Source organism: Equus asinus, chromosome 22 (assembly GCF_041296235.1).
Source record: "Equus asinus isolate D_3611 breed Donkey chromosome 22, EquAss-T2T_v2, whole genome shotgun sequence".
Lineage (NCBI taxonomy): Eukaryota > Metazoa > Chordata > Mammalia > Perissodactyla > Equidae > Equus > Equus asinus.
In genome coordinates this window covers 11380970-11403168 of record NC_091811.1, presented here as the reverse complement: position 1 = coordinate 11403168, position 22199 = coordinate 11380970, and the positions used below count along the sequence as shown (strand labels likewise).

General features: G+C 47.5%; 1 protein-coding gene across 40 annotated transcripts in view; it reads right to left on the bottom strand.

Annotated features, from left to right (window-relative positions):
• The window catches only part of MICAL3 (microtubule associated monooxygenase, calponin and LIM domain containing 3), a 188502-nt gene extending 166791 nt beyond the window's left edge, over positions 1 to 21711 (bottom strand). For 37 of the 40 annotated variants that reach the window (XR_011497210.1, XR_011497209.1, XR_011497208.1 and 34 more), the window contains exon 1: positions 19472 to 21711. The gene's annotated coding sequence lies outside the window, so the exon portion shown is untranslated. Of the gene's footprint in view, positions 1 to 18246; positions 18384 to 19471 lie in introns of all 40 variants that reach the window. The other 3 variants (XM_070495267.1, XM_070495268.1, XM_070495269.1) reach the window with 3 other exon arrangements.
• Between the last annotated feature and the right edge of the window lie 488 nt (positions 21712 to 22199).

Genomic DNA, 22199 nt, shown 5'->3' with positions numbered 1-22199 from the left:
GGAAACAGCGCTTACTATCCCAGAGGCGGGAGGTGGCTCAGAGGAGGCCGCACATGAGACAGCCCACAGAACGCTGTCATGTAAGTACTACGTCGCACTTCTTTTTGGTCTTGTCTGCACAGCACAGCGAGAAGGTGAACTACTAAAATATTTTGTAGGGATCAGGGTAGGAGAGAGTTCTTCATTCCGGTAACTGATCTACACCACCCAGATATGCTTCTTGAGATTAAATCCCATGCCTCACATCAGAGTAAATAGAGCCGAAAATCTCATTAGACAACACGGGGGAGTTCAGACTACAATGGGAAACGACTGCTTCATTTTCCTGGCTTGTGCTTAAATGCACCCTCAGTGTACTTGTGTCCAACCTCTAGCTAGTCCCAGAAGCCTGGCCCCCAGTCCAAGTGTTCATCAGCTTAGGGTTGGTTGTTACCAGGGACACGACGAATAAAATGCTATAAAAAGCCTATATGCCTTAGTCTCTGCTTTCACAGGATTTTAAGTTTCGAAAAGCTAAAACAAAGTCACCAACATAAGAAATTCTTGAGTATTAAAGGCCATGAGACTGGTTATAGACTATTTAACTCTAGAGACTCGTTACATATGACAGAAACACCTGAAAGCACAGAAATCTGTCGTGTAATCTGGGTTGACTCAAGAACAGAGGGCAAATCTGACTTGTCAAAATTAAAACTTTTATGCTTCAAAGCATAAAGGACACCATCAAGAAAGTGAAAAGACAACCCACAGAATGGGACAAAATAACTGCAAATGATGTATCTGATGAGGAATTTGTACCCAGAATACATAAAGAACTCTTACAACTCAATAATAAAAAGTAACCCAAATTTCTTAACGGGCAAAGGATTTGAATAGATATTGCTCTAAAGAAAATAAACAAATGGCTAATAAGCACATGAAAAGATGCTCAACATCATTAGTCATTAGAGAAATGCAAATTAAAACCACAATGAGATACTACTTCACATCCACTAGGATGGCTATAATCAAAAAGACAGACAGTAACAAGTGCTGGTGAGATATGGGCAAATCGGAACCCTCACACATTGCTGGTGGGAATGTAAAACAGTGCAGCCACATTGGAAAATAGTCTGGCAGTTCCTCAAAATGTTAAACATGGAGTTACCGTATTGTCCAGCAATTTCACTCCTAGGTATGTAGATACACACAAAAAATGAAAACATATGTCCACACAAAAACTTGCACATGAATATTCATAACATCATTATTCAAAATAGTCAAAAGTGAAATGTCCACCACCTGTTGAATATTTTTTTTTCCTGCTTTATTTCCCAATGCCACCTCCCCCCCCCCCCGCCCCCGTACATAGTTGTATATTTAGTTGCAGGTCCTTCTATAGTTGTGGGATTGAATGTTTAAGAAAATGTAGTATATCCATAAAATGAAATATTATTTGGCCATAAAAAGGAATGAAGTTCTGATCCATGCTATAACATGGATGAACTTTGAAACATTACACTAAGCGAAAGAAGCCAGACACAAAGTGTATGGTTCCATTTACATGAAATGTCCAGAATAACAAATCTACAGAGGCAGAAGGTAGATTAGAGGTTGCCAAGGGCTGGGGAGAGGAGGGCTGGAGAGAAGTGGAGAGTGACTGGTATGGGTACAGGGTTTCTCTTAGGGATGATAAAAATGTTCTAAAATTGATTGTGCTCATGGTTGTACAACTCTGTGAATACACTAAAAACCAGCAAATTGTATTCTTCATATGAATGAACTGTATGGTATGTGAATAATACTAAGAAAACCTGAGAGGAGTAACCCTATCTTAGTGTCATTGTAGTCTCATAGGGAACACAGGGCCTGGCACACAGCAGGTACTCAGTAAATGTTGGTAAAATCAAGAGAACAGAAGTGTGGAGTCTTTTTACCAAAGATTTCACCACAGGAATTCCCCACTGCACCCTGTGACTTCTGTGGGACAGTCCCAGGCCAGAGCAGACCGGGGCCCCTTCAGCACTCCTCCCAGCCCAGCACACTCTGAAACGCCAGGCTGATACTCTCTGTCTAAAGTCTCTTCTAAATCTGGATTCTGTGATGCTCTGCTGGTGGGTATAAAAAAACAACAGATATTTCTGACAGCACACAATGTGAGCTCCTGGTCAGGTGCCATGAGGAACAGGAGGGAAGTGTGGGCTGGTCCCCAACAGAATTAGCAATCATGAAATAATCAGAGACCTCAGGGCAGCAGATGATAGGGATAAATCAGGAAACAAAGACAATAAGGGCCTCTGGTCAAAAGTGGGATACTTTTTTGGGGTCTCCCAAGTGAATTACTGCAAACTACTATCCTGCCTTGTCCATATGGCCTTCTCCGCCCCACAATCAGAATTATTTGCTTCCTCCATAGCATTTTCTTCAAAGCCACCTTACAGACTGTTCACCATACGTACATCTGGTTCCCCCAACACAAAATACCTTCCTAGTGGGCAAGGACAATGTTAACAACTTACGTCTCCTTGAAAACCATTACCACAAAGTCCTATACACAGTAAGTGGATAATTCATATTTGTCAAATTTAAGCGTTTACTTCACAAAAATATTATTAACACCTCTTTTCTGAAGCCACATCTAGTTGGCCAAATGGGGACCTGTCTTTAAGCGTCTCTGGCAAGTGAATAAGCAACCTGACTAAAAGCAGAATCTTTAGACGGTTATTACGACCCTCGTATGACCTACAGCAAGCACCTACACAATCTGTCCACGCCCACCTTTCCTTTGAGAACACACATCTCCTTCCCTCTCATCATCATCCTCCCGTCACAGGAACTCTCGATTGTCCCTCACGCCAGTCTGTGCTTAAAGCACCATCTCCCCTGGGGGCCTTCCCAGACTCCCCCTCCAGCCCAGGTTAAGTACCTTGTCACACACTTTCACTGGACCCTGCACTGGTCCTTCCTCTATGCCCTCCATACATTAGGTGTCTCTATGATTATTTATCTATCTCCCCATTAAACTGAGAACACCGTGAAGGCAGTATTTATTTAACTCACTATGGTGATGTGCTGGTAAATGCTTAACAACCTATTCTCCAAAAACATGTTTGTGCATTTATATATACATAGATTTATTATAAATTTTACTGATATAAAAGATTCATAGCATATAAAGGAGTAAAATATACAATAAAGTAAATATGCACAGTAATAAATATACAATAACGTCTGTAGTAATAAAATATATAATACGCTTTAATGTAAATTTCATATATCCAATTGTCACAGAACACTGTCATAGTTTTTTGTCTAACTCATATCTGTGGCCAATCTATGGATTCAATTGATAAATAAGTGAATGCTGGTTAATATTTTCATTTATTTTAAGGGGTAAAACAAAACTGTAACAAGGAAGATATATATCAACATGATATCAGCAACTCCTTTGCTGAACTGGACCCTAGTTTTCAAATACTAGAATATTTCCTCAATTTTTTAGTGCTATTCATAATGTAACGATTACAGACACAAAGCACTTTAAGTTTAAACTGCAAATGTTAACATTTTCTCCATCACTTTCTTAAACAATGAACAAAACAATAAATCAAGCCCTGATTTGTAGTGTTTGTTGGTTTCCGTGGTATAAATACTCCCACCATGGCACAAATACTCCCACCATGGCACAAATACTCCCACCACGGCACAAATACTCCCACCACGGCACAAATACTCCCACCATGACACAAATACTCCCACCATGGCCAATTTCAAGCTACCAACTTGACACCTCTGAACACAGACAGAGCTGGGAAGAGACACTCCATATTCACCATTCCATAGTATTTCTACCACATGGATACAAGAGACATAAAAGCATAGTTAATGCTCAAATAATGAGGAAGTAATGAGTTTTGAGTATTTATTACCCTTGTTTTTAACATAATAAGTTTATAGAGTAAATTTTTAATAATGGCTGTATTTAACAACCAATTCACAAAACTCCTGAAAATTGAACAACGAGGTCTGAGTGGGCTCTTGGAGGCCATGGTTCACTACTCTATTCCCAGTGCTTGGTCCACAAAAGGTACTTGATGAATGTTTGTGGTGATGAAGTACAATCCTGTAGTTACCTCACTCCAAAGAGTCTGCTACTCCAGAGGGAATCAAGACTTTCCTCTAACAAGGTTTTCCTATAGCTGGGGATTCTGAAAGCTAGAGAGAACAGCACGATCTTCCAGGTAACACATTATCTTTAAAAAAGGTGGGGGGAGTCTTTAATACTTAGCATAAGCTCAAATGTAAGACATCTTCTTTGATAAATTCTCCCTGAGGCATTTCTTCCGCAAAAACACTTGGGCACTGAGAAGTTAATTTTAAATCCGTCAAAAGTCTGATCTGGCTTGGCAGTCTGGGTGGCATTACTCACAGCGTGTTCCTTTAAAGCTAGTGAGCTCCAGCTCTGGAAAACACAGAGCCCAGCAAGTGCCCCCACCCCAGAGGGTGCTGGGCCGCACGGAGAACTGCTGGGAGCTCACGCACTCCCTCCCCAGGTCTCTCCCGGCTCAGTTTGGGTCTTCTTTCTTAACTGTGCTGCTTTTTACAGTGCTAGTGCTACACTCCCTTCTCTGGTCTCTCCCTTGCCCCGGTTCCCTGGAGACACCCTCCAAGGCTGGGTTTAGTCCTTGGCTTCCCACCATCCTCCCTCCTCAACACCACCTGTCTTTGTCAGTGATGACGCTAGATCTCCATCAGATGACCTGAATGCTCCTCTCTGCTTACTACCTTCAGGACAAAGCCTGGAGTACTCCCCGGCTATCAGCTGAGGCCTTCAGGTGACAGGGTGTATCTCCAAGCCTCTGACAATATGGGCATGTCAGGGCTGCTCCTCTAGGAGCAGGAGACAGATCTGCCCACATCAGCCAGGAAGTGGTGGACCTTATCTTCTGTAGATTGTAACATGAATAAAGGGGGCAGTGATGTTTCATTTTCCCAAGTATTGAATAAAGCTTAACTGGCTTTTTCAGCGTATGCACACTGCTCTCCTCCCCTGAAAGCAGCGCCCTCACATACAAGGCCTCTTGCCCACTGGCCCTGTGTTCACCCCGCCCCAAGCAGCACATACCCAAGACACCACTAAACATCTTGTGGCTCTATAGCCTTTTTCCACTTCTGGTCACCAATTCGTCCCCACCACCCTCCAGTGGAAATTACTCTACCTTGCCCGCTGGCGGGCCCTTGGGCCTCCAGCCCATCTTCCCAAGTACTGCTCATGTGGCACCACTTCCCCATTTGAGAAGCTAAGGCCCCTGTCGAAATCTAAGAGCATGTCCCTGTACCTCAGAAATAAACACTGAAGTATTTAGGGGTCAACATTAGGGTGCAACGTCTCTAATTCAGAGAGAGAAGGAAAAAAACATAAGAAAGTACATGGGGTAACGTGAAAACAACTAGTGGTCTCAGCTGAAGGGTCCTATTCTCGCACTTTTCTGAAATTACATCAAAATAAAGTTAGAGAAAAAAATCAAAACCCCTCATTTTAGCACCAAAGTTTGACAATGAACAGCTCCTTCTAACTAACTCCTCAGTCAAGCTCGCCTGGGACTGTCACATCCCTCTCTCTACACCTAGACTCAGGATTTCCTCTGCTCCTTCCCACCAACCCGCTTCCTTCACTGACTCACTTCTTCCAGGGGCGCTGAGGAAGGAAGAGAACTAAGATTCCTGACCGTCTGCCCCCAGCCGGGCCCTTTTTGTGTATTGTTTCATCTAACTCTGCTCACAACTCCACAAGGGAGACAAGACATGATCCAAGGTGACAGAGCCACTGAGCGGGGGGCTGGGAGGGGGACCCAGGTGGGGCTCTGCTGTCCACAGCACTGCCCACACCCCCCACTCCCCTCTGCAGACCAGCTCACGCACAGCACCCTCATCCCCTCCCCACGGATTTACTGCCTGCTTAGTGCCAGGCCCCGTTCTAAATGCTTGGACTACATCAGAGAACAAAACAGATAAAGCTTTCCGACCTCACAACGCTTCCATTTTAGCAGGAGGACACAGATAGTAAAAGCTTTATTTATCAAACACTCATACAGTGCTTGTTCCATGTCAGGTGTTATGCTAAGAATTTTATAAATATTAATTCATTTAACCCTCATAAAAATTCTGAAATAGGTATGATTCTAACAAATAATGAAACTGAGACTAACGGGGTTCAATCATCTACCCAAGGGCACACAAGCAGTGAGCGGGGAGTTGCGCTCAAGCAGTCTGGCCCCAGGGCCCAGGCCACTACACCTCCCAATAAACCTAAGGAGAGCAGCTGGAGGGTGGTAAGCACTTTGGAAAGAAGGAAAAAGGCAGGCAGGATAAAAAGAACAAGGAGTACGGGGGAAGGGGACAAAGTAAAATTTTACACCAGGCGGAGCGAATACCTTTCATGGAGAACGTAGCATTTAAGCGAAGTCAATTCAGGAGCTCAGGGTGTTAACCACGCACTACCTTAGGGAAGAGTGTTTCAGGGACACAAAACCATCTGTGCGAAAGTCCCGAGGCAGGGCATGCCTGGAGTGCACGAGGAGCAGTAAGGCAGCCAGAGAAGCTTAGCAGAGGGAGCAAGGCGAGTAGTAACCACTGCGTTTGGAACAGCAGAACACACATGCATGGTTTACACTTGATTCTCTGTATCTGTCAGGTATCCACTGGCTGCTCGTCCTATTTATCTTGACTCCTAAAGTGAACTGTGAACTCTGAGAACAGAGCTTGTGACCTCTACTCTTTGTGTATGTCCCTGGCACCTTGAAGTTTACGTTGACTGATTCCATCTGGCTTGCCTCTGTGGACCCATAAACTACAAAAAGCCAAGCAGATCCTCTCAGGGCAGCTTCTGCATCTGTCCATCGGTCCTCCCACACTCGTGCTGAGCAGGAACATCTATCTGTGTTACGGGTGCACCTATGAAAACATCGTAAGTAAACGGTGCTTGTATTTTGTTTCCAAGCACATCTGCAAATTTTATACTTAAATTTTATCTCCAGTATGTCCCTTTAAGCTGGTTGATAGCCAACACCTCTCTACTTTAAAACCGGCAAAACTGTGACACAGAAACATTAAGTAGCTCCCTTGAGCCCCTGCACAGCAGCAGCTGAATCATGGTTTTCTCATCTGGACTGAGACCAGGGAAGGCAGAGGCACCTGGCATCTTCACCCCCCTCTGCGACCCACCCACCCCTCCCATGCCCAGCACAGGGCCTTACAGGTCTAAGACATGCGGGACTCTGGACTCTTGGATTTCAGACATCCTGGATCACAAAAACGGGCTCTTAAAGGGTCAGCAATGACTGAACACAGTGAAGGGTCCCAATCCCATCTACGTAGGCTTAAGGCAAAGACCAGCCATTTAGTCGAGTCACAGGGAACTTAGCAAAAGGCAGTGAGTTGCCCACTTTACACAAAGAAAAGAGCCTTCCCCATACTCCTCATCAGGAGCAAAATTCCAGATTCCTCTTCCCACCGTTCCCATGGAACTAAGCAAGCTACAGCTACTCATAAGGAATTACAGAATATGCATGAGACTCTTCCCTATTTCTAGTTTCAGTCTTTTAAAGTCGCAAAAAGAAAATTCCTTCTAGCAGTAAGTCAGAAATGGTAGGACACCTTTTCCTCCCATTTTATTTATTGATTGATTTTATTTCCAATCAATTTCCAAACCAATTACTCCAATTTAATTCCATTTTATTTTCCAATCAAGCCTGGAAAGAATCAATTATAGAAGAATCATTTTGCATCGGCTGAGATGCAGTGGAGGAGAGAAAAGCTAAAAGTAAGAACATGTTTGTAACTGTAACTGAGCTCCTGGGGCTGGCGCTGCTGTTCCACTGAGGAGCTGACCTCTCATGCCGGCAGCAGGGACGGGCAGGAGCTCTGCGAGGGAAAACCCAGCACCCGCCCGCTGCCAGCTTAGAAGCTCAAGACAAGGAATGAGCCTTCGGCCCTGGGACTGCTTCTCCTTTTGGGCACTGTTGGTCCTCCACATCCCACTGAGCAGCCCCAGCATGGGTGCTGGAGAACTGCTGCTGCTGGGAGTGCAGGTCCCAGAGATGTTGTCCATAGCTCTGGCCAAGGGAAGAGCAGCAGCATTATCTACACGTCAGGTAATCTTCGAGTAAGAGGTATCGGAGGGTGCTCGCTTCAAAAACAACAATTAGAAAATGGTACTGCACCAATGTTAAGTTTCTTCATGTTGATCACTACACTGCGGTGGTAGAAGAGGATATCCTTACTCTTGATAAATCTACACTGAAGCATTCAGGAGTAAAGGGGGCACAATGTCTCCAACTTTCAAACAAGTCAGAAAAAATGCATATATACGAGTGGGGGTAGAATGACAAAGCAAATGGGGGAAATATAAACAATTAATAAAATCTAATTAATAAATCTAGACAACAGGTACAAGGGAGCTCGCAGTACTGCTCTTGCAACTCAGCTGTAAATTTGAAATTTTATCAAAATAAAGAGTTATCCAAAAAATGAACTTCATCTGTGCCCCAACAAATGGTGGGCGTGCTGTCCGAGTTACAGCAGGAGCCATCTCCTGCCTCACACCCCCACAGGCCGAGGCAGCCTGGTGACCGGCACAGCGACACTCCAGGGAGACAGTCGACAGTCAGCCATGCTGACAGAAGTCTGGGAGCACGGACTGCAGGGCTGCCTCTGGCCTTTTCTCTAGAATCAAGTCATGTTCTCTGGATTTTTCTCCAGAATTAAGACAGCCTTGGCAATGGAAAACGAGACCAGTTTCACCAAAAGAGGGCTGGGAAGACACCAAACTTGGAAGTGAGCATTATCTGGAGCTCTTCCCTCTCCTTATCTCCTCTATCTAATCAGCGTCCTTGTTTGCAAATCTCTGGCATCAAGTCCGTCCCCTCTCTTTCCATCACCAACATCGTGTTCCAATTCCTTGTCACGCCACACCTGAATTACCACCAGCCGCTCAGTGGTGGGCAAACCATAAAGAGGCCAAATGCAACCTGCAAGCTAAAAATGGTTTTTACATTTTTTAATGGCTGGGGGAGAAATCAAAAGAAGACTCCTTCATGACATGTTAGAATTATATGAAATTCAAATTTGGGAGGCCATAAATAAAAGCTTTATTGGAACAGAGCCACACCCATTCATTTGCAATTGTCTATGGCTGCTTTCACACTACAACAGCAGAGCTGATCTGGCTGCATCAGAGACCACATGGCCCATTGAAACCTAAAATATTTACTTTCTGGCGCTTTAGAGAAAAAGTTCACTGACTCCTCCCATAGCCGGTCTTGCTAGACTTTCATTTCTCCTGCCTCCACCAGAGTAATCACCATAAAACACTACTTCTGTGCTCTTGCTGTGTTCAGACACCCGTGATGAACTCCCTGTTGCCTATGAACTTCACACTGTAGCCTGCCACCCATCCCCAGGTGAATAAACTTGCTTTGAGAAGAAAAGCCCACAAGGCCACGCCTTTGTTCGCGCTGTTCTCTGCCTTTCAGAAAACTCACGCTGCCTTCGACTCTCAGCTCACTGGCAACTCACCTCCCAGGACTCTGGGACACTCCCCAGTTCCCTCTCCTCTGCTCCAGGGCACCCTATACTTACCCTCAGCACAGATCTTACGCCACTACACCGAAATCATCTATTTGTGTGTCGGGCTCCTCGGCTACAGTAAGATTCCAGAGGGCAAGGAACATGTCTTACTCATCTCCCAACACCCAGACGGAAGCTGGCACAGCAGTCCATAAATACCAAACTCAACTCCGACCGGGCCAGGCGGGCATCTCACTGTCCCTGCATGCAACGCGCTCACTCTCAACCCTAAGCTTTTGCTCATGCCACCAGGCCTTCACCTCACCTAGGCAATCCTACCGATGCCCTGGGACACAGTCTAGAGGGGCCCACGGGGTCAGTGCAGACTAGAGTCCAAACCCCAGGCTGCTCTCAGTCATCTGCTGCATGCCCTGGACAAGACACTGACATCTCTGGGTCCTCATGTGTAAAGCAGGATAAAACAGTATCACCTAACTTGCAGGACTGACAATGCATCTAAACCCATGCTTGGCATATAGTAAATTCTCAAAAGCTCATAGTTTATTGTCCTTGCTTTCCCCAAACATTGGATTTACTGTCTGTGCCATTCTGGTATTTCATTGCTTTTCTCGCCCCTTCCCCAACCATTTTGTACATTCATATTGTATCTCCTGAAGCAGACGGGTTCCTGAGCAGGGACAAGGTCATCTACTTCTACGAACCCAGACCCTGCCCCAATACCCAGTACAGTTCAATATGTGGAGGAGGACCCAACAGATGACAAATTAATGAACAAATTATTCCAGGAAGTCTAAAGAGTTGGTAATAAGAAAAACAACGCAGAGCCAAGGATGAGGCAGAGAGTAAGGAGAGAGAGCAGCAGTTGAAGCAGGAGCACTTGAGCATAAGCATGGACCCACACAGGCTCCCATGGAGACTGTCCCTGGAGGAGAGGAAACCCAAAGTCTCAGCAGTCCATCCAAGAGTCCTAAGCATCGTCCAGGAGAGTACTGGCTGACACAGGTGCTCCCCGAGTGCCTGGCAGAACTCTAGATGCTTACGACCACACAAACTAACACTATTACACCACTGCACAGATGAAGAAACTGAGGCCCAGGGAGGTTAAAGAACACACCTAAGGTCACACACCCTAATAAACAGTGCAGTACAGTCTAGCTCCAGAGTTCATGCTCTTCACCACCACAGACTTCGGGTTTTTAATCTAATGGAGCTCCCTCATTTACCAGCTGAGAGGTCTCAGGCAAGTCATTACCTCTCTGAGCCCCATGTTTCCCAGCCTAAGTGGGCATCATATACTGAATCCATAAGACTGCTGTAAAGGTTAAAAGAGATCATGTCACTGAGCGTATTTATAAAGCAGACTCCCGATAAATTCGTTCCCTTCCCATCTTTCCCATGCCTCAATCTAAGTAAGGTTTTTAGCCACATCTCTTGACCTCCTTTACTCTCAGGGAATGATCCATACTCCACCCTGGACTTTCCTGCCTACTGCCTATGCCCAAGCACGTGGACCTCATAAAGCCTGCAGGGACAGCCTGGAGACCAGCATGAAGGAAAGCTACTGCCCACGGAGCCGAGTGAGGGGCACAGATGGAGATGGCCCAGATGACCGCTGGGTGCAAACAAACCGCATGACAAAGGCTGGCCGGCCAGGTGCGGCCAGGACACACCCTGACCCATAGCTGCAGCAGCACCTGGTCCTGTCTGCCAAAGCAGCAAGCCCGAGGACAGGCCTGTAAGCCTGGACAGGCAGAGCCCAGCAATATCTGTGGCTCAGAGGCTACACGTACGGTGGGGACAGAGAGGGCAGGGAAAGTGACAGGCAGTCAATTCCACAATGGTGGAAAATCAGGCTGCCTGAAAAAGTTGTATGTAGGAAAGTAAAATTTTAAATTCCAAGAGAAGGAATTCTCTTGCAAAATCCCTTTACTGTGAAGAATTAAATTTAAAGCCAAGAAGTACAGAGACACTATTATGTTCTGAAAGTCAATGCACATTTCCACACATCAAGTTTGTTAAAGTGAGCGATACACTGAAGGTGATGAACCCTTCTCTGGGGTCACTGTTCATGGACAGAGAGAATTTTTCACTTGCAGCATGTGAAAGAGTCCTAAATGTTATCACCAAATGGAGTCAATTCAATTAATATAGCAGGGAGCAGAGGTCAAAAGATGCTTAACTCATTTTCAGGGGACATAAGTAATTTCTATCTGAATGGACCTGATCAAAGTGATCCAAAGGTCTTATAAAACAAGAGACTAGAATACTAGCAAAAACTGCATCTCACTAAGGATCTCGAGCAAGAAGTCCCACTGGGCATCTCCCTACAATATATCAGCTTGAAATACAGCGCATGACACAGAGCTACTTCAGGGAGATGGAGGAGTGGGAGGGCTGGTAGACACCACTACGAGGCTACCACCAGGTTCCAAGGTCCCTGTAGGCACAAGATTGTGGTCCTAGAGCTAGAAAAGAGCCTTAGAGGTAATGTGGTCTAATGTAATTCCCAAAGCGTCAGTTCAGCAGCTCCATGCCTGGGACTACTTTCACCCCTGCTAGAAAACCTAGACAGGGCACACCTGGGCAGCACCTCCTCTAGCAAGGGCCACTGGTCCCCGGAGCACCTGTACCTCCAGGCAAGCAGTGACTGTGCAAGAACAAGGGCGCCAAGCCCAAGCCTGACAGATCCAGTGTGATGAGCCTAAGGGGAGCCTGGCGAACGGGAGTGGCCCCACCCTTTCCTGCAACCAAGGTGCAGGACTGGTCCTCAGAGAGCAGCTGCACAGTGACCTTCTGTTTGCAAAAACTCAAATATTCCAGAAACAACAGCACAGGAAGTAGGTAAATTCTAGAAATTCTCAATCTTATGTGCGTGAAATTAACAAACCGAATCACAAAGAAACACTTTGCCAGTTAATATAAATTTTCCTACCACTCCATGTTCAGGGCTCGCTAGCCAGTTAAGTCACTTCTGACAACGTGGTTTTCTGCATTTGTGTCTGCCTCCCCTAGAAATACGGGGACCTCTTGTAGGTCTTGTAGGTGGACACCATCTCATTATCTGGCACTTGCCTTACATATAAGCTGCTCAACAAAAATGTGCTGAAAGAAAGTCTCAGAGTAAAACCTAAAGCTCATAGGTTCAGAAAACCTGCCTGTTCCTGGCTCCCTGAGGCTGGCTGAGGCTCAGGCCCACAGTGTGCAGTGCATCCTGAGGCTGATTCAAGTTGCTATCTCAGGAATTTCTTTCCCCTGCTCCATACTGTCCTTTTCTTTCCCGTTTCTTCTTCCTGTAGCTCCCTCAACATTCCACCTTAAAGCGAGGTAAACACACAGGATTTCGAGTCATCCAGCCTCTGCAATTTACTGGGTTTATGAATCTTCGCCTCTCTGGAACAGTTTCTCTGCTGTAAACGGGAGTGATGGTACTCCCCCAAGACTAGAAATGTGTGCGTACAGAGCACTTGGCATGCATCTAGCCCATGGGAACACTCAATAAGTGACAGCCATCATAATATAACCGTCCACAGGACCCACTGGTCTAAAGGTGCTTAAAATGCCAAAGGCAAAAAGTTGATCTTTTTTCCCTCCCTTTGCAAGTCTGGTTTTGAGAAAAGCTATCCATTTTGGAACAAACTGACACATGCCCATGTCACTAGTTAAAATACTTCCCTTTTCCTTTTTTACAGGGAAATAAATGACTCCAACCAGTCATGACCAAAATGGGTAAAAGGTTCTCTTCCAAACAGAGGTCAGGACCTTAAACTAGCTTGTTTAAACAACTAAACTAACTAAATAAATACAATGAAAAGGATCCACGGAGCAGCTGAGCTGGGGCCATGAGGGCTGTCCTATCAGAACCCCATGCCAAGAAAGAGGAGAGGAGGGAAGGTGAAGGGATCCACACCTTTTCTGGGAGCACAGCTGTAATCAACACTCTCTCCAGAGTCCATGGCGCAGCCCCTGGGTCACTAAGACCCTCGCATGGTCCTGAGCGCCCCTCTGAGAAGCCCACCGGGGCCTGTGTTCTCCAAATGCTTCACGCTTACCTCCCCTGACTCCACCCCAACTCTCAGGGAATATGCCAGTTAACCTAAACGCATCTCTCTGGTGGCATTTCAGACAGATAACTCAAAAGGGAAGAGGGGAAAATGTGAAACGGTGGAGGGGAGGCTGGAAGAGAGGAAGGGGTGATGCCCAGGATGGAGATAACCCTGATAGGAGTAAGTCTGCCCAAGTCAGCTGCCCTAACTGGTCTGTGAGAGCACAACTAGTCTGAACCCTGACTCTACCACCTTCTAACTGAGACACTCAGAAAGTCACGAGCTTTCTGTGCCTCAGCCTCCTCATGTATAAAGCGAGGATCATGACAGCACCCCCTCTCAGGCTGCTGTGAGCACCGAGTACACACATGCAGACATTCAGAACAGAGCCCAGTACACAGCCAATTGTCTCTAAGTGTCTGTGGCTGTCATCACTGCTAAGGTCATTATCATCATGATGCTCCTTCCCCACTGCCTTTCCTTTCCACTCACAAGCCAACACATCTCAATCACAACAAGGCAGCTGTGCTTGGAGGCAGAGACATGGAGGGAAGGCAGGGAGGAGTGTGGTTGGGACCTTTAAAGGCTGGGGACAGCCTGCACTGAAGGTTTGTTGTCGTAACCCAGGGACTGCAGGCGCCAGGAGTAGGTCCTGCCTACTCGCAGCCTTCCCTGCGGACTGCTCTGGCCCTCCCGAGCTCCAGCACTGACACAGGGAAGGCCTCCCCGACTCAGCCTCCTCTCTACTCCAATCAGCAACAGAAAAGAGGCGGGGCAGGAAAGAGGACAAGGCTGGGACCAATCAAAGTTGCATTTTGCCTTTTACATAGTTATTATTTTAAAGCAGTTAAGGAAAAGTCAATAAAAGCTACTAGTTAACCACTTGACCATGCTGTCCCTCTCCTTCCAGAATTAACCAGACCCGATCCTTCACTAGACACAGATCTCTGCAGACCTGTCTAAGGCAGAAGGACTCCTTCCCTGGCTTTCAATCACACACCAACACACGCCTGGTCCTTCCTTCTATGTGACAGACATGGTGCAGGCACTATGGAGGGAGGCACGGACACAGCTGCTCCTACGGAGGAACTGCTACCTAGCAGAAGCGCCCGCCCTTCCTGTTCCACCTGTCAGCAAGGGACAAACCAACAGTCCTACTTCTCCTCCTCTAATCTGATTAGCACCACTTTCTTTTAAGTTGTGACAATTTTCTCTCCTCTGTGAAACTGACTCGTCAACGACAGAAAAATCAACGAACTGCAGGGTTTGGGGCCATAGCTTCCCTGTCTTACCCCCCAGTTTCTTGATAACGACGACTATAAGCCTGCTCATCTATAAAGAGAGCTAAAGCCACTCCAAGAAACAGCAAGTCACGTACAGCTGAGCCCCAGAGGGCCAGGGATGCTGTTCTGTCCACTGGGGTATCCCAAGCACCTCGGTGCCTGACACCATCGACCGCTTCACCCACTTCCACAGGGTCAGAGCTGAGTTTTGAAAGGTAGAACCAAAGATGCAGGAGGGGCGACTGCAGGGAAGGGAAGTCCACTAAGAGTCTAGGTAAGGGGGCCAGTCGGGTGGCGCAGCGGTTAAGTTCGCATGCTCTGCTTCGGCAGCCCGGGGTTCGCCGGTTCGGATCCTGGGTGTGGACATGGCACCACTTGGCAAGCCATGCTGTGGTAGGCGTCCCACATATAAAGTAGAGGAAGATGGGTACGACGTTAGCTCAGGGCCAGTCTTCCTCAGCAAAAAAAGGAGGATTGACAGCAGATGTTAGGTCAGGGCTAATCTTCCTCAAAAAAAAAGAATCTAGGTAAGTTTCCAAACACCACCCTACCATTCCCACAATGTGCTGCATTATTTGTGGGAGCTGAAGACCCAAAAGGAAGCAGATTTTCAACTTTGCCATCTAGAGTAGAAACTGAGACCTTATTTACTGCACAGATTTTAGCCCAAATGCCATGCCTCCAGGTTTACAATTTCAACCCACAGCTCAAGGTAAACAGCCTGCATACTGGGGTGTCCCTGGGTTAGAATATCACAAATTTCCTCTGTCCACAAACCATCTCGATTCTCTAGTCCCTATCCTCCCCATCTGGTCTTATTAAATACTTTGCACTCACCAAATAGAGATGTTTTTTCAGCTCTGATTATTTTCCCTAAAGGAATGATCCTCCACCTGGCTAGAGGAATGCTTCTGGCACAGGAACTATCCAGGTTGTGAAAACTCTTCTGCGATGAAAAGCAAAGCCCTAGGATAAGCACAGGCCCTCCGACCGGGGAAGCAGCAGCCACAGGTGTCAGGGCTCCGAGGTCTGCTCCTTAGTCACCACTAAAGCATGGGGTGAAGGGCACATGCTTTGGAACCAGCCTAGGTTTGAGTGCCAGCCCTGCTTTCTGTCTCTCCCTTGACCTGAGATCTCACCAGACACTAGCTCGTCATCGGTAAAACTAGGGATAAGAATGAGTCCTAGCTGGTACACTGTTGTGAGGAATCAATGAAGGAATGCACACAAAGCACCCAGCACAGGCCCCCACACATAAGCACTCCATAAACGTCAACTACTATTAGCTATCTAGTAATGGAAAAGCACAATGGTCTGGTATCTTTAAGTCCTTTAGCTTCCCCAAAAAGAGGGTTTTTTTCCTACAAAAGTATCAATGAAATGTAATATAAGAAGGAAAACTCATTTCAAGTCCAGCTCAGACAGCAACACACCTGCAACTTAGAACAATGATCACCTCCATCTATAAAATGGAAATAATACACTGCACTAAGCTTTGATGACCTCAGACACAAGTAAGAATCAATGAGATAATAGGCGATGAAAAAGCTTTCACTTCTTCAAAGAAAAAGCAATAAGTAAATCCAGAGTGTGATTATTATTAAAATGTCACACCCAATATTAAGGGACATAAAAAAACCAGTGACATTTCTTACTCTTTCAAGAACATTAGGTTTGATAGCCTTTTAATCTGTTCACATGGAGCCTGCTACAAGTAGGAGGAGGGAAATGGCTGCTCCTTGCAAAGCTCAGTTTACCTGCAAAGCCCATCAAATCTGAGTCTGCCCCTGCCTGCTGGTCAGGCCTCACCATCCTGGGCCGTTTCTCAGATGCCAGTGCCACGAGCAATCAGGAGAGCTTCCTGGTTCCACTTGGACAGTTAACCAACAGCAACCAAAATCCTCACCCACGGGACTACTCAACAGGCTCAAGAAAGGGTTGATTCTGATCATTTGCTCTTCTGTACTGACTGCTGTAAGACTTCTTCTAAGGTACACACCATTCTTTCTGAAAAAATGCAACACAAGAACCAGGCAGAGCTCAATTTTTCCTTGTTGGATGTTTACTTCTAGGTCTAGAGGTTTGAGTTTCTTCCTTTTTTTTTTTCCAACACTTTTTGGTGAGGAAGATTGGCCCTGAGCTCACATCTGCTGCCAATCTTCCTTTTTTTTTCTCTCCCCAAAGCCCCAGTACATAGTTGCATATCCCAGTTGCAAGTCATTCTGCCTCTTCCATGGGGGACATCTCCAAGCGTGACTTGATGAGTGGTAAGTCTGTGCCCAGGATCCGAACCAGCAAACCCTGGGCCACCAAAGCGGAGCGTGCAAACTTAACCAAATGGCCACGGGGCCAGCCCCTTGAGTTTCATTTTTAATCTATCATAACAACTTCAGGATGAGAGCTACAGGTTAAGGTGGGAAGAGGATGGAGGAGCAGTAATCTTCCCAAGTCAAGAAGGGACGTGCAATCAAAACTGCATCCAGGGCTGGCCCGGTGGCGCAGCAGTTAAGTCCCCACATTCCGCTTTGGCGGCCCGGGGTTCGCCAGTTCAGATCCCGGGTGCGGACATGGCACCGCTTGGCAAGTCATGCTGTGGTAGGCGTCCCACATATAAGGTAGAGGAAGATGGGCACGGATGTTAGCTCAGGGCCAGTCTTCCTCAGCAAAAAGAAGATTGGCAGCAGATGTTAGGTCAGGGCAAATCTTCCTCAAGAAAAATTTTTTTAAAAAACTGCATCCAATTTCATCACCCACAGGTCTCCCAAACCCAAAGAGAAAAGAAATTTACCTATGTTTATTAAAGATCCACTATGTGCCAAGCACTGCACTAACTGCTTTATAGACATCACTCCAAGCCCATTTTCTCTCCCACCCCCAGAAATAGCATGAAAAAGCAGTCAGCGGATGGGAACCATGGTGGGGGGGGGGAGGGATCGCAATCTGGTAGTCAAGCTCTAGACGTGTCAAAGGTTAGCAGTGTGAACACAAAAAGGAGTCCTGGCTAAGAACCAGGTCCAAGTTCCTAAAGATTCTTTGCAAGAGGAACACCCAACCTATGTTTTTCCTATAATTCTGGAATTACCTCACGCTACTATCAAAAAAGTTTAAAAATTTTTTAAACCTGGAGCGTAAGAACAACTCACTGTAGGGCTAAACAACCTGAGCCAAATTGCTGCTCCGAGGGCATGTGACCATCAAATGTGGAATTTACAATATCCTCCTCACAGCTCTTTACAGATGTGCTCACAGGCAAAAGCAACCACAACAATGAACCGGCCTCTGTGTGGCCAGGTAATCAGAGGACAGGGCCTTCCCACCGGCAGCAGCAAATCGAAAGAAGATGTCTTTCTCACCATAGAACCATCTCTCTCCCACCGCTGGGGTATAAGCCGTCATCCTAAACGACTGTCTACATAGCAAACTGTCACAGGGGTCCAAATACATACTGGTGTTCTGATGTTTAAATGCCATTCTCTCCATCCACATCCCACTAAAAAAGAAAAAAGTAATATGCCTTAAAAAAAAGACACTATTGACAATTCACCTCCATTCCTCTGCATTGACCCACTTCATGTAAACCATAATTAATGTCTGCGTTAAACAGCACCGTTAAAAGAATATAAATGTGGTTTGTATTCCTCCAGACGCTCTCCCTGAATTAAGACTCTGGAGAAAAACCAGCCCAGATATCGGCCTACCGCTGTCCTTTAACGAGATGAGGTACAGAGGCCTTGCCTGAGGGGCCCGACAAACCGCCGTGAGGACTCGTTTACCACGCATGCCGCCCCTGCAGAGCCAGGGCTGTCCCCACGTCTGGCCTTCTGCTAACCCAGGCAACCCTCCTCGTGTTCAGGGACCCTCGAGACGAGTGGGAGACCGGGAATTTCCAGCGGACCGCGCAGACCTCCAACAGCGCGCTCACCTTGTAAGGCAGTTAGGAAGGGGCGGCTCGCAGATAACTGACGTCACCGCACCCAGGCCACCACCATCGCAGCAATAGATATAAAAGGAAAAAGCACTTCAGGGTTCTCTCGTGGCCGCCCGCCCACAGCGACCTCAGCAACCCAAACTCGGCCACGCCAGACTCCAGACCACGGACTCAGGACCGGATCTACCCGCGGAGGCCGGACGGGCGCGCACGGGGCGACGGAGGGGCCCGACGCCGCCCGAGGGGGCCGGGCGGGCGCACCCATCCTCCGGCCTCGAACCCCGGATGAGGCGCGAGATCTTCGCCGCCGCAGACGCGGGCAGCCTCGCGGGAACTCGGGCGCGCCCGCCCCCGACCGAACGCCCACCCTGGAGGTCAAGGACGGGGCCCGGGCCCGGGCAGCGCCAGGAGGGGCTGCCCGCTGGCACCGCGAGGGGAAGGGCTGGAAGGAGCCGCTAGGAGGAGGCGCCGGGCGCGCGCGGCGGGTCCTCGGCGGGAGGTCTTCAGCCACAGGTCGGGTCGCGGCGGTGACCCGCTCGGAGCTGCCGCCGGGGCCAGCTGGGCGCCGGGCCACCCCGCGCTCGCGACGCCTGCGGGATGCGCGCCCGCCGGGCGGCTGGGGCCGGGCAGGTCCCGTGTCCTGTCCTCACCTCCGCCTCATGCTGGCGTGTCCCGGCGCCGGCGTCCCCGGGGCCGCCCCGGGTCCCGCTCCGGGCCCGCAGCCCCGAGCCCCGCAGCCCCGCAGCGTCCGGCGCGGACACAGCAGAGGCAGCTGCCGGAGCCGCGTCGCCGCGGGAGGCTGGGCGGGCACATGGGAGGGCGGAGCTGCGGCCCTGGAGACCGACCACAGGACCCCAGCCTCGGGGGCGACAGACCTAAGCGCGCCTCCAGAGCCGGCGCGCAGCGCCCGTCCTCAGCGCCGCCGTCCTACCTGCGGGCTCAGAGTCTGCCAGAGTCTCATGGTTGCAGGCGAAAGGTAAAGAATCGAGCCGTCGCCACGCCCTTCCTCCCTCTACCTCCCCGCACTGTCACTATGGTACATTCCTCACGGCCGGAGCGGGAAAGAGAGCAGCTGATTGGTTGGGAGTCTTGGAAGGGGGCGAGGAGCCACACAAAATGGCCAATGGGAAAGCACGGTGGGCATATCAAAGCCTGTCCGAGGGGAGCAGAGAGGATGAGTTTAAAGGGGACGTGTGCGTTGGGCTCAGTAGTTGCTGTGAAACAAAACTAGCGTTTTCTTGCTGATCCTCTCTAGACGGAAACAAAGAGATTAGGGAATCCTCAAATTTTTGGATTACAGAGCTAGAAGGAAATATGGAGACAATCGAACCAGATATGTGTGTAATATTGAGTAGGTTACTCCATGACTCTGCCTCAGTTTCCTCATCTAATCCAATGAAGATATTGGACTATAATTGATCTCTCACGGTCCTTCTATTTTGTGATCCTACGATCCTTTGCACAGAATTAGCAATATTTGCATATATTCTTCAATTTTGGGCATGCTCCTCCCACTTAAAGAACTTTGGTTGAAATAGGTAGACTCTCTGACATCAAATCCTTTATATAGACAGTATCAACCCACCTTTTTTTTTTTTTTTTGCCTGAGGAAGATTCATCCTGAGCTAACATCTGTGCCAATCCTCCTCTATTTTGTATGTGGGTTGCTGCCACAGCAGGGCTACTGTGGAGTAATGTAGATCTGTGCCCAGAACAGAACTGGGCCACCGAAGCAGAGTGTGCAGAACTTAACCACTAGGTCACAGGGCTGGCCCCCATCAACCCCACCTTTTGTAAAGACAAATTCAATATTCTTTTTGGGCCTCTCCTCTTATAAAGCAGAGCATTCTGCTATGTGTGGAGAACCTGACCCCCCAGCTGGAATATCGCATAATTTCTACTCTTTCAAGAGTCACCCCTTCCTCTTCCTTCTCTCTTCCTCCACATGATCAGACAAAGCTTCAATAATTCATTCACCTGTTGAACTGTCCAGAATTCCTGCCTTCAGCAACAAACCCCACTGGTTAGTCCTCCCCAGAGTTGCTAAATTGCCCATCTCTATCTGAAGTCTGCAGCATGCCATTCAACAATGCATGGCCGATTATGCTGTCAGTCACACTACAGGTCAAATTCCAGACTTTGAAAACATCCCTTGGGGCCTAGTCTGCTCTATTTTAGAGCTTTATACAGTCAACTAGGCCTACATTTTGGCTAACAAACTTCAGACCAACTCTACCTTCGTTTTTCAGCATTTTTCAACCCCCCATTATCAGGTCACCCTACACCCACTCAACCTTCTTCCAAATTGTATCAGGCACTTGGGATACCCTTTCTAATAGCTCCACTCCCTGGCCAGACAACTCATCTTCCAAATATTATTCAGAGTTCTAGAAAGTCCAGTTCCTCCATGAAGGCTTCCACATTGGCTACCAGAAGCTGCTAGCTTATAGCGCTCCCATTTCTACTCTGTGCCCCTCCCCATAATCCTGATTTTCTGCCCCAATATGCAATTTTTTGGACATATTTGCCTCTCTCATTCATTTACAAGAGCAGTAGCAGCAGCTTACATTTACAGAAAGGCTTACTATGTGCTCAGTGCTGTTTGGAAGCGCTTTGCATGTACTATTTCATTTTACCCTCATATCAGCTCTACGAAGTGCTATTCTTGTGCTCATTTTATGGAAAGAAGATGAGGCTTAGAGAAGCTGATTTGCCCAAGTGTACACAGTGGAGGTCTAATTCTCCTGTCTACCTGTAGAGGCTATAAGACCCCACAATGCAATACTATTTCCTATTTCTTAGGAAACTACTGCATTCCATAGAAAACATAATGTCATACACGTATATCATGTTTTACATTTATTTCTATACCTATAATATCATTTCAGCCTCAAAACAACCTTGTGAGAAGGGCTAGGAGCAGCTTGTTTACGGATGAGGAAGAAAACTACAGCTCAGAGAGGCTGACCAATTGGCTGCAGTAACAAGGTTGGTAAACAATGGAGCCTAGTTTTTCAAGTTTTACATTTTTTCCACTGAAATCCCTGCCCCAGAGTGAATAGAACCTTTTCACGTGTAACAACTAGAGAACAAAGTATAAACAACAGGTGAAGAAATACAAAACAGCAAAACCCACAGCATGGGACTGGGGGAGCCTCGTCCCAGCGCTCACAGCAGGCGCGAGGTCCAGGAGGACTTGGATGAGGAGCGAGCAGCTCTGCTCTGTGTATTTCCTTTTACTGGTTTGTTGTTTATATTCTGTCAATGAGATTATGTCTTTGACACGTCTGGCAAATTCAATAGCAAAGGGCAACAGAAACTGCCTCCACTGCCTGGAGGGCCTGGGCATGGAATGAGCCCCACGCCCATAGGGAAAGG